The sequence below is a fragment of the Panthera pardus genome, unplaced genomic scaffold, assembly GCF_024362965.1.
Source record: "Panthera pardus isolate Hobbes unplaced genomic scaffold, ASM2436296v1 HiC_scaffold_10, whole genome shotgun sequence".
NCBI classification, from domain to species: Eukaryota; Metazoa; Chordata; class Mammalia; order Carnivora; family Felidae; genus Panthera; species Panthera pardus.
This window is the reverse complement of record NW_026526655.1, coordinates 60,948,927-60,965,481: the sequence shown is the minus strand read 5'-3', so window position 1 is coordinate 60,965,481 and position 16,555 is coordinate 60,948,927. Positions and strand designations below refer to the sequence as shown.

The 16,555-nt window shown below is 37.2% G+C and overlaps 1 protein-coding gene across 4 annotated transcripts in view; it reads right to left on the bottom strand.

Moving 5' to 3' along the window:
* SLC25A12 (solute carrier family 25 member 12) overlaps positions 1-16,555 on the bottom strand; it is a 206,594-nt gene that overhangs the window by 84,700 nt on the left and 105,339 nt on the right. The window lies entirely within an intron of this gene.

Sequence of the window (16,555 nt, the reverse complement as noted above, 5' to 3'; positions counted from 1 at the left end):
AGGGCACTTGTTGGGATGAGCACTGGGTGTTGTATGTAAGCCAATTTGACAATAAATTATATTCATAAAAAAAAAAAGAAGTGGTTGCTTCTAGGAAATAAGACAAGGATGGGAAGGATCACAGAAAAGGACTGTTGGTTTGCTTTTTGGTTAAGCATTTCAAATGTTCTCATTTGTGAATCTGACTAAACCAAGCAACCAGCTCTTTCAACAAGAGGAGAATTAAATAAAAAATGTTTCCTCTGTCATATTCTAGAAAACCCCACAGAGGCTATCATAGCAAATGCTTGATCAGCCTGCACACAGGTAGACATATTTTTACTAACTTGTACTACCCAAAAGCACCTAACAAATATCACCCCAAGATAAAGTTATGTTCACTTTACATTCCATAAAAGTCATTGCTGAAATGGTCCTAAGTTTAAGTCCTGGCTCAACAACTCCATTCTCCTCCCAGGCTTCTACATATATCACACATCTATAAAATTAAGACTAAATGATCTTTGACATTTCAAAACAATAAGTATGCAAATATAGGATAAAGAAAAAATAAACTGTATGGTATTAATACTAATACTGAATGGATTCTACCAATTATTGTCGACTACTGCTTCTATTCTGTGTTCCTCAATGTCCTTCATAATCTTACATGTTTTACCAAGATCAGAAAACCACAGAGTTAAGAACAGGCAGGAGTGGGGAAAGGCACAATGGCAGGAAGACTACTGCAACTGGAAAGAGGAATCAACACAAGGAAGTCTAAAAATAGAATTTAAAGCCACTGACAAGTCAAAAACTCACTAGATTATGAGTGCCAAACAATGGTATGAGAAATGTACTATAGGATCCAAAAAGGAGTGGCTCGTTCTAAGGACAGGTGGAATGGGGCTGCAGTAGGAAAGAGAGAGTATGTTCAGAATAGGCCTTGAAAGTAAAATTTGATTTTAACTGCAACAGACAGAAAGGGTCTACAAGGTTTTTAAAAAATGTGAATACAGAGATGTTAAAATAAATTATTCTCTCTTTTTTGGAGGGAGAGAACTAGTTGGAGACACAAATGTTAATAAAGAGAGGGCATACAAAGATATGAAGCAGGGGCGCCTGGGTGGCTCAGTCAGTTACGCATCCCAATCGATTTCTGCTCAGGTCATAATCCCGTGGTTCATGAGACTGAGCCCAGCATCGGGCTCCTTGCTGACAACACAGAGCCTGCCTGGGATTCTCTCTCTCCCTCTCTCTCTGCCCCTCCTCTGCTCATGCTCTCTCTAAAAATAAATAAACTAAAAAACAAAAACAACAACAACAACAAAGCAAAGATGTAGAAGTTGAAATGGAAAAGACAAAGGCAGTTTGAGATCAAATGATGGAAGACTTTGAATGCTAAGTTGAACAGTCTCAACTCCATTCTGTGGGTAATGGGATGCCACTAAAAGTTTTAGAGGATGACAGAGACATGATCTGACCTGTGCTCTCTCTTGTGGCAATGTAAAAGATGATTTGGAGAAGACAGAAAATGACTGGGGGCAGGGAGACCAAGTGTCAGCTACTGAAGATCCAGGTGAAAGAAGATGAGACCTGAACCAAGGTGGTGGGAGTGCAAATGAAAAAACAATGGGTACTTTCACCCCTTGCTAATGACTTTTTAAAGATGATTTTAATAGTGTTACAGTCATACCATTCAAAATTCAAAAAGTACATTGGGGCACCTAGGTATGTAGCTCAGTCAGTTAAACATCTGACTCTTCGTTTCGGCTCACGTCATCATCTTATGGTTTGTGAGTTCAGCCCCTGTGCTGGGCTCTGCACTGACAGTGTGGAGCCTGCTTAGGATTCTCTATCTCTCCCTCTCTGCCCCTTCCCTGCTGTCTCTCTCTTTCAAAATAGATAAACATTTTTTTAAAAATTCAGGGGCACTTGGGTGGTTCAGTCCGTGGAGTGCCTGACTCTTGGTTTCGGCCCAGGTCATGATCCCAGAGTCGTGGAATTGAGCCCTAGTCAGGGTCCTGACTTAAGATTCTCTGTCTCCCTCCAAAGGCAATCAATTTCTGGATTTTTTTTTTTATTTTTGAGAGAGAGCGTAAGCGCACCCAAGTTGGGGAGGGGCAGAGTAAGGGGGACAGAGGATCTGAAGCAGGCTCTGCTCTGTGCTGATAGCAGGGAGATCATGACGTGAGCCAAAGTCAAACTCTCAACCAACTGAGCCACCCAAGCGCCCCAGAAGCAATCAATTTCTTGTCTGTCCTTCCAGAGATGTTTTATGCATAAATGATTATACATATATGAAATATATGCATATACATGCTAATGTATACACATGCAAATGTGCATAAATACTCTTACCCATTTCTCTTTTTTACACAAATGATAACATAATTATTAATTAACATTGTTCTGTAGATCTTACTTTTTCAATTTCAGTCTTGTTGAAAAGCAATTCAGCTATACACACACACACACACACACACACACACATATGCATATCATACATAAAGAACTATAAGAATGCTCACCTCTTTTGTCAAAAAATCCTGGCCTCTTATGAGAAATTTAAAAGAAGGAAGAGCAAAACACAAAATGCAAAATTAAAAAAAAACACTAGAGATGGGTTATGGAGATCTTTGTTCTCTTCACAACTGTTTGCTGCTTGCTTTCTGTAATCAGATGTCAATTCTCAAAAGAGAGAATATGAAAACATTTCAGTTAGTATTAACAAAATGCAGCAATTCTCCATTTATTTTTGCCACATAGGTGCCTAATATCTAATACTAATACCTGAATTTGACTGCCAGGACTACCACCACTATACACACAGAACACACACACACACACACACACACACACACAGAGAGAGAGAGAGAGAGTAAACTGTACCTACAGAATCACCAGGATTTCACAACAATCTTGACTTTAAAACTATCAGGAAATAGCCTTAGCACAAACCACTAGCACAGCAGCCAACAAGGAAAACAGATGCTTTTGTTGACAAGTACTGGAACAGGCTTTGCCAGTATCTGGGGTTATAAATGATGCCAAAGAATCAATTACCCTGAGGTATTTTGCTAATGTTTTCCCCAACTCTCCTACTCTATTTTAACTTGATTTTAACTGAAAGATAAAGCATATAGCTCAGAGGGGAAAAAAACGTCTTCTCATCCATAAGGAGTCAGTACTTGACTTCTCCAGGAGACAGTTAACTAATTAACTCATTAAATTACAGACAATTACTTGGCAATGTCAGTGAGTCTGTTGCCTGAACAGACAGAAGAGGGAGTGTAGAACAGAAACTAGAATCTACCCACAGTCAGTCAAGATGCTAAAACACTGTAGGTATTATGTTAACAAAGCAAAGCAGATACCTCAAAAACAGGTGATTTATTTAAACAAAAAGTATATTTTAAAATAAGAATGACTCATTTAAATAGTTTCATTACTTTCAGTGCTTATTTTAATTGCTGGACAATAATGTTTTAAACGAAGTAAACACGGCCTACAGTAACACAGAAGGCTAGAAATCAGAAAAGATTAGGTGGCCATATTGAGACCTTCTCCTTCTGCTAACCAAAATGACTTGCATGTTTATACTAAAAAGAATAAAAAGAAAATTAAAACAAAGTTTTGGGTCTCCCATGCTAAATTATTCTAAAAACCTAATATGTCAACTTAATAGTTTCATAATATTTCCATTTTGTTCCTGTCATTTCAAAGGAGAAACAAAAATGACTTTAAATGAAATTAACCAAATATTATATCCATACTCCAAATAACTTTAGAGTTAATCATTTGCCATTTCAAAGATGTCTCTTAAGCAGTTGTAAATCTCTCTTGGGCAGGAAGTCAAGGACACATGAAAGACATTGACAAGAAGTAGCTGACCGTATCCAAACAAAAATAGGTGATTTATTTTCTTGACGAAACTTTCCAAATCCAACTCAAGTATTTGAATGTAAAAGTACACATAGCTTTGACATTTCCAGAAATATTTAAGTTTACATTGAGTATAGTTCACATGTGCTTGAAAAAGTCTTGACATTATGAAGCTTGAGAAATGAAATGGATCTCGACGAAAGATCAGAATCTTTATACATTGGTTGCTGATAAAAGATGGCAGGGTTTCACATACAGATATATATAATTACACTATTGCACTTACACAGAACTACCTCTAGCTCCAAATGAGATCATGTTATCTCCAAATGTTTTGCCTATCCAGCCAACAGATCAACATATTAAGGTCTCACTTGACTGGAGTAAGTTGGAGAGTAGTAATTCCTTTACAATTTGCCAAACTTTAACCCATATAGCAGGTTACTTGTAAAGCAGACTTTACAAAGAGTTTTCACACAACCCTAGATTTCTATCGAGTACAAGGGGGAAAAAGAAGGTTAACTTAAAATTTAATGACACTAATGAGTAAAAAAACCAAATAGTCTAAATGATACAAATTACCTGTTTAAATGATTTAAGTTCAAAAACAGATCTTTTGATATTTTATATGTCCAGAAGATTTTCCAGAGGTTATAAAGAAAAATTCTGATCTCCTGTAACTAGAAGGCTGGTTACTTTTTAAAAAGTACACAGTGTATCAAGATCAAGGATTTTCTTTTTAAGTATGCACACCAAAACCAAGTAATATATTTAGAAGCATTACTTTTTAAGCCAAAAATCTGCTATTATCAAATCTTCCAGGTAATTTTGCTTTCACTTAAAAACATTTATTAAGTACCAGCCGTGTGCTGGACATTATGCCTGATACCAGGGATGCAAGATCACAAAAACATAGTTCCTACCCCAAATAACTCAGAGACGGTGGCATGCTGGACACTGAAACCAGGGTCTAAAAACAAATTCTAATCCCTGTGCCATTAACTAGTTGCGATTTCTTGAGTCTTCTCTGAGTCTCTTCTCTAATAAGAAGATACAGAAACATTAATGGTCCTGACATAAGGAAAAAATGAGATCCTGAACACCAAAGTTCTTGGAAATTGTAAAACTAATAACACATAATGAAATACTGTAGTTACTCTAAAATGCTTAGAAACACAGAAAAGCAAAGGATCCAAATTTCCCTCCTTGCTTATTTAATTATTCTGCTTTTGCCCAAACATGAAGGAGTTAATGTTCTACCTCCTCATCTTTCTCCAAACCAAGGTTTCCTTGGGGTTGGCTCCCACTGTTGTTGGGTTTACCAAATCAGTCCTAACTGGTCTAGCCAGCTTCATCTCTGCTCATCCAACATGTGGCTGTAATAGGAGTCAAAACAGACTGCTGCTCCAAGACTTTGTTCCAACTGAGATGAACTGACATTTTCAGATCTTAACATCCTTCCAATTTCAGTAACTCTCACATGACAATGCCACAAAGTTCAGTAACTACAGAGATCATGTAAAGCATTTCCCATACAGAAAAGTGAATTACAGGAACAATGGAAGAGCTGAGCTTCTGAAGCTAATCCTCTTGCTGTCCTTCACTTACATGGCTCTTACTCCTAACAGAAACCAAATTTAGTCAGGAACCAGGAACGTATGCCCTTTCACTACACAAGCACTCTGCATAATGAGCAGACCACAACAAACCCTGTTACAATAGTACAATGTGGAATTTATCTATTATAAATTAATATTCTAATAAGAAAAAATAATTCTAACACACATGGCCACTTTTTTAAAGATTTTAATTAGTGATGCAAATTTTTTCCGATATTTACTAAAATCAACTACACACGCATTAGGAAAAGGCAATTTTATACATCTAATTTTAACTAGCACTCTCAGGCACGTATTTCGGATACACTAGAAACAAAACCTTCTATTGGATTTTGCAAAAAAGGTTCTCAGAAGTCTGCCTTTCTAACTCAGTTTGCCTCCATGAAATATTATGTGCTTATTTTTCTTTTTGCTTTAATATATGTATTTTTACCTTCCATTATATCAAATCCTATTGTCAGCGACTAAACAATGTAATTCCTAACAGAGCAGAGAGGTATAAGCTCTTTATTAATCACTGAAATCAACTGAAGCTACCATAGTAAACTACGTATACCAAAACAATTTTCCCCTCAAAGTTTCCAAAAACCTTGGAAATAAAATAATGACCCCAGAGAACTCAATAACTGAAACTAGAGTGATTCTCAGGGCAGATTAAGTTGAATAATTAATTCACATTGTTCTTAAAATAAATACTTCAATCTCTTGGTCTAAGTAACCATGGGAACATACAAGGAGCATATATATTTATAAGCCTGGGCAAATCATGTCTTTGATAATCAAGGTGCAGCTCCTAGGGGGACAAAATGCTTTAAGGTTGGTAAGCCTTAATTAAATACCAAGAATTTTGTCACAGAGAAAGAAGGACCTTTTTCCTGGTAAGGAGTGGAAAATATTAGAAGATTTAAGAGAAAGGGCAACCAAATGTAATGTATGAACACGTCTTGGATCATGATTTTAATAAAGCAACTCAAAAAAATGAAACCATCAGGGAAATTTCAACACTGAATGGAAATCCACATTATTAAGGAATATTTTTACATGAAATAATCAAATTATGATTTGATGGTTTTCAGAGTCGTCAAGTATCAAGTCATCATTCAGTAGCTTTTCAAGATACTAAAGTATTCATATATGCAGTGATACAATGTCTGGGAATTGCTTCAAAATAATCCAGTGCAGCTGTAATATCGAGGAAGCAAGATTAGCCAAAAGAGCTGATGAAGCTGAGTGACGGATATATGGTAATTCATTATACTATCTTCTCTAACTTTATATAGGCTTAAATTTTTCCATAATTAAAAAGGTTTTTTAAAAGGATACAGAAAAATAATGAGGTGATTCTATATATACTAACATACCTGTATCTCCCAAACAAAATTAACTTAGAAAGGCAAGTTGCATTCAAACATATAAAGCAAGTCTCTTCTATTTACTGTATAACCTTGAGCAAGTTATCTAACCTTTCTAGGGCTCAGTTTCTTCACCTATAAAATGAGAATGTTAATCGCTTCTCGGCCTTTTTGGCTAAGATCAAGTGTAAAGTGAGAATGTTAATGGTTCCTACCTTTTAGAGTTGTTTTGAGGACTGACTATAATGATTTATATAAAATCCTTAAAATAGTGCCTGAGACATAATAGTGACTCAGTAAGTAAGCAAGAGCACAGTTCTAAAAGCCCAATAGTGGCCACAGAACTGATTTCGGTGAATGATGCTTTAGAAACTTCAGTATTATTAAGTAAAAGAGAGCTGGACAGAAGAGGGAAATGATTTTTTTTTTTTTGAGTTATACACATAAAAAATGAATTATAAGTCTTTCTTTCAGATCTGTGTCTTGGTATTTCAGAGCTTACAGTTGGACTATTAGTCCTTCTCTGATCCAGATTGAGCAGTTGAAGGTTCCAAAGAAAACTGTTATCCACATATCATCCACAGTCTATCTTCGACCATGGCTATACCCCTTCTCAGAACCTACAAACTTGAAAGAAATTACTTCTTATTCTTATTTCTGAATGTGGAGATTTGTAAATATCTTCAGGTATATGTCTCAACAATATGAGTAATTAGCTGATTATATGTACATAATCATAAACACATATTAATATTTTAGTCACTTTATAGGTCCAGCACAGTTACCTGGGAAAGATAAGGGACTCAGATCTTATTCACGAAAGAAAAGTCCTCATCCCATCTTAGAAGGAAAAAAAGGGACCAAGGAACTAAGCTCCATGTGTCAGGCATCATTTACAAATTACCTCATTTAATTGTTATAACATCCTTATGTGCTAGGTGTAATAATCCCTTCTTAGGTAAGGAAACTTACTGGTATAAATACCTAAGGTCCTAGAGCAAAAAGGCATCCAGTAAGGACTCAAATCCAGATCAGACTACAAAGCTCTTGCAGGCTCAAGCTACACTCTGCTGCCTCCTGGATGAAAAAGAGTCAGCTGAGGCCCCACTCAAGATGTTCTAAGAACCCTATGGACAGAAAGAAATTAAATTGGGAGAATCACAGTCTAATTAAAGCAGTCATCCATAAGAAAGCATAGAAACATGTAAGGAAGTTTACTTTTTTTTTTAAGTTTATTTTTTTATTTTGAGAGAGAGTGCATGCGTGAGCAGGGGAGAAGGAGAGAGACAGAGAAAGGAGACCATCTCAAGCAGGTTCGGCACAGCACAGAGCCTGAGAATGGGGCTTGAACTCAAGACTGTGAGATCATGACCTGAGCTGAAATCAAGAATCAGACGTTTAACCAGCTGAGCTACTCAGGTGCCCCGAAAGTTTACATTTCAATATGATCTATTTCAATATGATCTATTTAAAATGTAAATTGAGGGGCGCCTAGATGGCTCAGTCGGTTGGGCGTCCGACTTTGGCTCAGGTCATAATCTCACAGTTCATGGGTTCGAACCCTACATCAGGCTCTGTGCTGACAGCTCGAAGCCTGGAGCCTGCTTTGGATTCTGTGTCTCCCTCTCTCTCCTCCTCCTCCCCCGCTCGCACGCTCTCTCTCAAAAATGAATAAACATTAAAAAAAATTTTTTTTAATGTAAATTGAGAGGCGGCTGGGTGGCTCAGGTCATGATCTCACAGTTGGGTTTGTGAGTTCAGGTCCCACATCAGGCTCTCTGCTTTTGGCACACAGCCTGCTTGGGATCCTCTGTCTCTCACTCTCTCTGCCTCTTCCCAGCTCATTTTCTTTCTTCCTCCCTCTCCTTCTCTCTCTCCCCAAAATAAACAAACATTAAAAATTTTTTTAATGTCAATTATTCCACTTCCAAGGTGAAACACCTTTGGTGGTCTCCACAACAATCTTTGAAAAAATCCAAACTCTTCCCTGCGGCCTACAAACAAGGCCCTGCTTGATATGGCTCTCCTTCAGTCTCATCTCTCACTGGCCATTCACTCCCTCACTTACTGATGCTTCGGACACACTGGCCTCCTTTCTGTTTGTCAAACATACCAAGCCCTTATCCACATCTAGGCCTTTACACATGTGAGCCCTCTGGAATTCTCTACCCACTTTATAGTCTCATCTCTAGTCCCACCTTCTCAGGGGTCTTTACTGACCACTTTCTTGAAAAGTGATGGCCTTTTCCATCATTCTGTTTGTTTTATTAGACTTGTCACCTTCTGAAGTTTGTTTTGTTTTGTGTTTTTAAATGTGTGGGTTTTGCTACTGTCTCAGACCCACCCAGAATGAGTTACTTTCACTGAACTCCTCTATCTCAACTCTATAAAGGTAGAACCTAGCACAATGCCTAGCCTGGCACATGGTAGGCAATTAAAAATATGATTGGTAGGAGAACATAACATGACATTTAATAACACTAATTTTCTCATCTTTTCAATTACTTTTCAATCCTTGTATCAGACTCAAGGATAAAGTCTCATTATGGTGCTAGTATGCCATTAATGCCTAACACTTTTTTTTTTATGTTTATTTATTTTTGAGACAGAGAGACAGAGTGTGAGCAGGGGAGGGGCAGAGAGAGAGGGAGACACAGAATCTGAAGCAGGCTTCAGGCTCTGAGCTGTCAGCACAGAGCCTGACGTGGGGCTTGAAGTCACCAACCATGAGATCATCACCCGAGCCAAAGTAAATGCTTAACCAACTGAGCCAGCCAGGTGCCAGTCACTTTTTTTTTTTTTAATGAAAACTTTATACAGTTTATTTCAAATACTAATATACTAAAGATAAAGGCTATCATCTTCAATTCCTAAATTCTAAAAAACTGGTGAAAACACTTAACAGTTTAGATAAGAAAACTTTAGATCCCCTTCTGTGTGTCTCAAAGACTCTCATTGGCTTTATTCAACCCAATTTATTCTGGGAAGTCCTCTTTTAACTTCAGATTCTGAAATTTCTAAATTCTTACTTTTTTTAAATTTTTTTAATGTTTATTTTTGAGAGAGAGAGAGCACGCGCAAGAGAGAACGCACCAGTGGGGGAGGGGCAGAAAGAGAGAGAGAGAGGGAGACACAGAATCTGAAGCAGGCTCCAGGCTCTGAGCTGTCAGCACAGAGTCCTATGCAGGCCTCAAACCCACGAGCTGTGAGATCATGACCTGAGCCGAAGTCAGATGCTCAACCAACTGAGCCACCCAGGCGCCCCTATTCTTACTTTTTAAATTATTCACTTGATCAAAATCTAATACATACACATTAAGGCTTTATTTTTACTTTCCTCTAATTCTTCTATAAATGTATATGTGTAAATATACATACAACATATATGAAGTGGCTTATAGAAAACTAGAGTCATGCTACAGACACTTCTTTACATCTTATCCCACTTAATAGTACATTGGAAATCTCTAAATCAGCTGAAATAGGCCTAACTCATTCTTTTTAGTTTTGCATAATTTTCCATGGAATGGTTTTTCCATAGTTTTTCTATCACTCCTCTCTGATAACATTTCTCTTTTCTTTTTCCTACTTTTTCTTCCCTCAAGGAACAATTGAGTGTTACAACTAACAACCTCGTACATGTATATTTTTATGAGTATTTTTATTTTTCTGGGTTAAATATCCCCAAAGTAGGACTGTTTATTCAAACGGTATCTTTGTTTTAAACTATTGCCAGATTGCTTTCCAAAGAGTCTTTGTTTCCACAAATACCCCATGAAAGCACCTTTTTTCTCCACACTGGGCCTCAGTCGATGTTATCATTTGTGATACACATTCCATCCTTTTGAAAACATAGCCCTGGGGCACATGGGTAACTCAGTCAGTTAAGTGTATGACCCTTGATTTTGGCTCAGGTCGTGATCTCCTAGTTCCTGAGTTCAAGCCCTGCATTGGGCTCCTCAGTGACAGTGTGAAGTCTGGTGGGGATTCTCTCTCCTCTCTCTGCCCCTCCCCTCTTTCTCTCTCAAAATAAATAAATAAACTTAAGAAAGAAAGAAAGAAAGAAAGAAAGAAAGAAAGAAAGAAAGAAAGAAAGAAAGAAAGAAAGAAAGAAAGAAAGAAAAGAGGCATCTGGGTGGCTCAGTTAAGTGTCCAACTTCAGCTCAGGTCATGATCTCAGTTCATGAATTCAAGCCCCACTCATGAGTTCAAATCCCACGGGATTCTCTCTCTCTCTCTGCCCCTTCCCTATGAACACACACACTCTCTCTCCCTCTGCAAAATAAACTTAAAAAGAAAAAAAAGGAAAAGATAGCCCTAATGCATATTCCAACAAGGTAGAAGGGTCTCCCGCTTAATTAATTCCCTTCTGAGCCCCAGGTTATTGCCAAAAATACATACATATGTAATATGTAAACAAATATTTATTGGTTAAAGAATATTTCTTTTGGGGTGCCTGGGTGGCTCAGTAGGTTAAGCATTTGACTTTCGGCTCAGGTCATGATCTCGCGGTTCCTGGGTTCGAGTCCCGTGTCAGGCTCTGTGCTGACAGCTCAGAGCCTGGAGACTGCTTCATATTTTGTGTCTCCCTCTCTCTCTCTTCCCTCCCCTACTCATGCTCTGTCTCTGTCTCTCAAAAATAAATAAACATTAAAAATTATTTTAATAAAAAAGGATATTTCTTTCAATTAAAAATGAATACATTATCATAAAAACACTAAGGAAGAATCACTCTTTGCTTTACGTTAGCAGCACCTTCTTCCATTTATTCTATAAAATAAACAACACAGGGGTGCCTGGGTGGCTCAGTCAGTTAAGCATCCAACTTAGGCTCAGGTCATGATCTCATGGTTTGTGGGTTCAAGCCCTACATCTGCTGTTAGCACAGAACCCTCATCAGATCCTCTGTTCCCCTCCTCTCTGTCCTTCCCCCACTGTTTCTCTCTCTCTCAAAATAAATAAACTTTAAAAAATAAAATAAAATAACACAGAAAATGCATTTTCATAATTTTTACATGGGATATGATAATCATTGTTACATTGGGTGATAATGAGAAAAAGAACAGGTTCAAAATAATACTTGAGTTCTACACTGCAGTGTATTTTTGGTCTAACATATATAATGATACAGTCTTAACATGTGTTGCTTTTACCATACAATACATTGATAAGCAAACAACAAAAAGTCTACCAACCAAAAAAAAAAAAAAGAGATCTTGACAAATCATTCACTTATAACAGTTTTTGTTTTTTGTTTTTTTTTAATTTTTTTAACGTTTTATTTATTTTTGAGACAGAGGGAGACACAGCATGAACGGGGGAGGGGCAGAGAGAGAGAGGGAGACACAGAATGGGAAGCAGGCTCCAGGCTCTGAGCCATCAGCCCAGAGCCCGACACGGGGCTCGAACTCACAGACCGTGAGATCATGACCTGAGCCGAAGTCGGACGCCCAACCGACTGAGCCACCCAGGCGCCCCAACAGTTTTTGATAAACCTACTTTGCCACATAGCATAGACTAACTTCTCATTTTGAAGTTCCTCACGTTTATAACAATCAGCCTGTGACAGTCCTGTTATCCTCACCTTACCTCCCTCTTCACTGCTTCTCTTGTCTCCTTTTGCTACTGTATATTTCTGATGTAGCAAAACCGGGTCAATGATAGTGTGTGGGTGAGAGGTAAAAGAAGAGAGAAATCAAGAAATGACAGTTGTAAGGGTAGTAATAGTAAAATCTTAGCTTGACAACTGGTTGTAAATTACAGCACAGTCTAACACATAAGAATTCATTTGTTGGGCTCCAACTTTATGAACTTGTAGGAATCTGGAAAAAGCAGAATCCTAGTGAATATTATTGCTCCTTTTTTTAACTAATAGAAAACATAGGTCATCAAAATTTGAGAAGCGATGAACACAGAAAAAATAAACCTATGTCCCTATACTCAAAATAATAATGCTTCACTTTTCTAAAGCCCTTTTCACATACTTTTAAACATATATATATCAGCATTTTCAAAGAGAAGTATTTTCCTGTTTACAAAAACAAATGAGTATTTGTGAATTTAGACAGTTAATGCCACAGATCTAAATTTACAAAAAACAGCTTTCAGTTGTATTCCAAAATTCAAAATTAAATCTCTCTGTAGTCTTTAAATATCTCACTGATCCAGAACTCAAGTAACCCCCAAATCCTACCAAAATCAAATTATACTAATAACATAATAATTTTAATCTTTGACCATATCCTTTTTTTTGAAACTACTTTAAACTCCCATGGGACGATTCTCCCTCATTCTCCTCCTCCTCCTTCTTTCCACTTTAATTATGGATATCACTTATAAGTCAGTCCCTTATTCCTGGTCCTGTTTCTTTTATATTTAAACTCCTCGGGGCGCCTGGGTGGCTCAGTCGGTTAAGCGTCCGACTTCAGCTCAGGTCACGATCTCACAGTCTGTGAGTTCGAGCCCCGAGTCAGGCTCTGGGCTGATGGCTCAGAGCCTGGAGCGTGCTTCCGATTCTGTGTCTCCCTCTCTCTCTGCCCCTCCCCCATTCATGCTGTCTCTCTCTGTCTCAAAAATAAATAAAAACGTTAAAAAAAAAAAAAATTTAAACTCCTAACCACAAGGATTTATCTACCATCTGTACAAATTTGTATCTCTCCACTCCTGTCAGATTTAACATATTAGGACATACTTATTTAACAATGAAACTTAAACTTCTCTCCCCCACCAATAATTCCCAAAATAGATGCCTTATCAATTAACATCCATCCAGATTCACTACTTCTTACTTTACTTCTATATTTAATACCAAACTCAATAGATTCATCCCTTACAAAGTCCCTGGTATTCTTATTCCTTCCCATTTCCCCAGCCATCAGACACTCCAGGTCATTATCTCCCACATGTATTATTTCAATAGCCTCTTAGCTGATGCCCCTACCTACTTCCAACCTCTCCACACTTTATCCAACATACACAAAGAGATGTCAGAATTTACCACTTCAATTTGCCCACTCAGAAACCCATAGTGCATCCCTACTGTTTCAAATCCAAACTCATTGGCCAAATGTTCTAGGTAGTTACGGTGCAAAGGCACTTTTTTTTTTCATCACCTAAGTAACCAGATTGTTTTTTCCTTGTACTTCTAGCTTTCAAAAAATTACCCACCCCCCATTTAGAGACCCCCCCCCCCCACAAGTGATTTAGTGTAAGGGTTAAGAATACAGGTTCTGCAGTTTGATTGGACTCCAGCCTCCACCACTTAAGAACTAAATGACATTAACCAAGTCATTTAACTTCATCTATTTAACGGGGACTCCAACCCTACCTCCTAAGGTTATTATGAAAATTAATGTAATACCCTTAAAGCACTAGGCCAATGCCCAGGACACCGGCGAATGATCAATAAATGTTAGCCGCTGTCATTATTATTACAGCCACTTTTATCCAGGCAAGCCGATTGCTCTACCAGAGGCTATGTATTTGACTTCATTATTCTTGACTCCCTCAACTGCAATCTGTTAGAGGTGGAATGGGTTGAGAAAGGAGCTAGTCACATGTCAATTACCATCCAAATCTTGGCTTAGTCCTCTCCTTCGATTATTCAACTGATGCCTACTGCTAAACTAAATACAAGTGCACACATGGTACACAGCAAATAGTCCTTAGTAAATATTTCTTGGGCTGATATGTTAAATGCTAACGAAATACTGTAGTTAGTATATATTTTTTGCCTATTTTCTCTAAAATATTAATAAACCGTATGCTTCTAAAATAAAACTGCTCCTAAACAGTGTCCTATAGCTTCAAGTAGCTACAGTTTGAAGTACTCAAAACAGGAATAAAAAAATCTAATATGTTACTTAGTAACTGTCCTCAAATAGATTCAACTAACTATATTCTATCTTTCTAGCTGGTGAAGGTAAGTATCTGTGATGTCTTATCTATCAATTAATTCTTGGGTCAGTGCTTTATAACTAGTACTAAATGCACTGTTATTAATTCCACAATTTTTCAATATAAAAATAAAACAAGGGCATCATCAAAATAATGTGCAAAAAGATAATGATAGGGGGCACCTGGCTGGCCCGGTCGGTAGAGCATGAAACTCCTGATTTCGGGGTTGTAGGTCGAGTGTAAACATTACTTAAAAATAAAATATTTTTAAAAAATGATAAGATTTTAAAATTGTCAAAAAGCTAAGCATAAATAGTCCCAGTTCTTTCCTTGTATTCTTATCCTCCCTCTCCCAAAAAACCAAACCCATGCAGAAGCAGATTTTTTTTCCATAGGATTTTTAAAGCTGAAAGGACCTCAATTCCCATTTCCCAACATCCCACTGAGTTCCACATGAGAAGGTGAAGCCCAGAAAGGCCAGACAGATAGCTACAGATCCAACAATCAAAATGAGGCAGGAGCGGGAATTGAACCCAGTGTTCCTGACACCTAGGTCAGTGCTCTTTGCACTACATCATGAACCATTTCAACTGATTTCTTCCATGCCTACTTAATATAGAAAATAAAATTAACTGTATCACATGAACATCTCACAAAACAACTAAGTATAATCATGGTGTGGTTAACACTGACATATTTTACACTATTTTTAAGAACACTTGTGAGGAACAAAGGTTTCAAGCCAGAAACAGACCATTTCTATTATAATTACTTATGTTCTGGAAATGATCCTTCCCTTTATCAGATTTTATAAAATCTAAGATTCCAATTTTCGCTAATTTTTTTTCATGAGTTACACACAGTATGGTCATCTATGCAGCCTCCTCCCCAACAATAGCTTAAGCAATCCATGTCTCAGATAAAAATGTCATCTAGTCCAGGCTGATCAGCATATGTTAGAATCTGTTCCTAATATAGAATCATACACTTTTGGAGTTGGAAGGAACCTTGGAGATCACCTCTCATTTTACAGAGGAAACAAATACCCAGCAGGGACCTGCCCAAGGTCAAAGTTTCTATATAAGAACCCAGGTCCAGAACAGAAAGTTTTCAAAAAAAGATTTCACAGAAAAACACAATACTTAATCGAACACCTTAGCTTGTCTCCCTTTTCACCTATTTAAGTACAACTTCCTGCATGAGGAACTTCTGAAATTTAAGAAAAGAAAGCAAAACAAAAAACTAAGCCAACTTGTTTTAAGTCTACGGCCAAGTCACTGATCTTAAAAACTTAGAAGGTAGATCTTTGCAAGAATTGCAGACAGTAATATTTTATAATAAAACCCCAAAAGGCTATCTATGAATATAAATAAGCAGAGGGAGAAAAGACACACACATTAACAATATTCTTATCTCGCTAACAAATTACATAAATGCTTATAAACAGGAAAACTATAAACTTGCAACTTTCAAGAAAGAAAGAATATTAATCACCATACATAGTAATTACACAAGAGTGTCGATATGTTTTGAAGTTATATTTTGATCATAGTGCTTAAGGGAAGCTGGAAATTGTTTTTAGTCTCCTTTCACATACTTTTAAGTCATGTTAAAAAACAAAATTTTGAGGAAAATATTTTATCAAACCTTAATAAAAAGGAAAATGTGTATTCACACCTTAGCAAAATAAGAGAATTACAAACTACATTGTCTACCCATGTTTTTAAGAATAAACGGGGGAAAAAAACAGAATGAAAACAGAACATTCCTGAAAGTTAAGGCCTGAGAACCATTAAGCTTACACTTTTTTTTTCCCTCAATAAA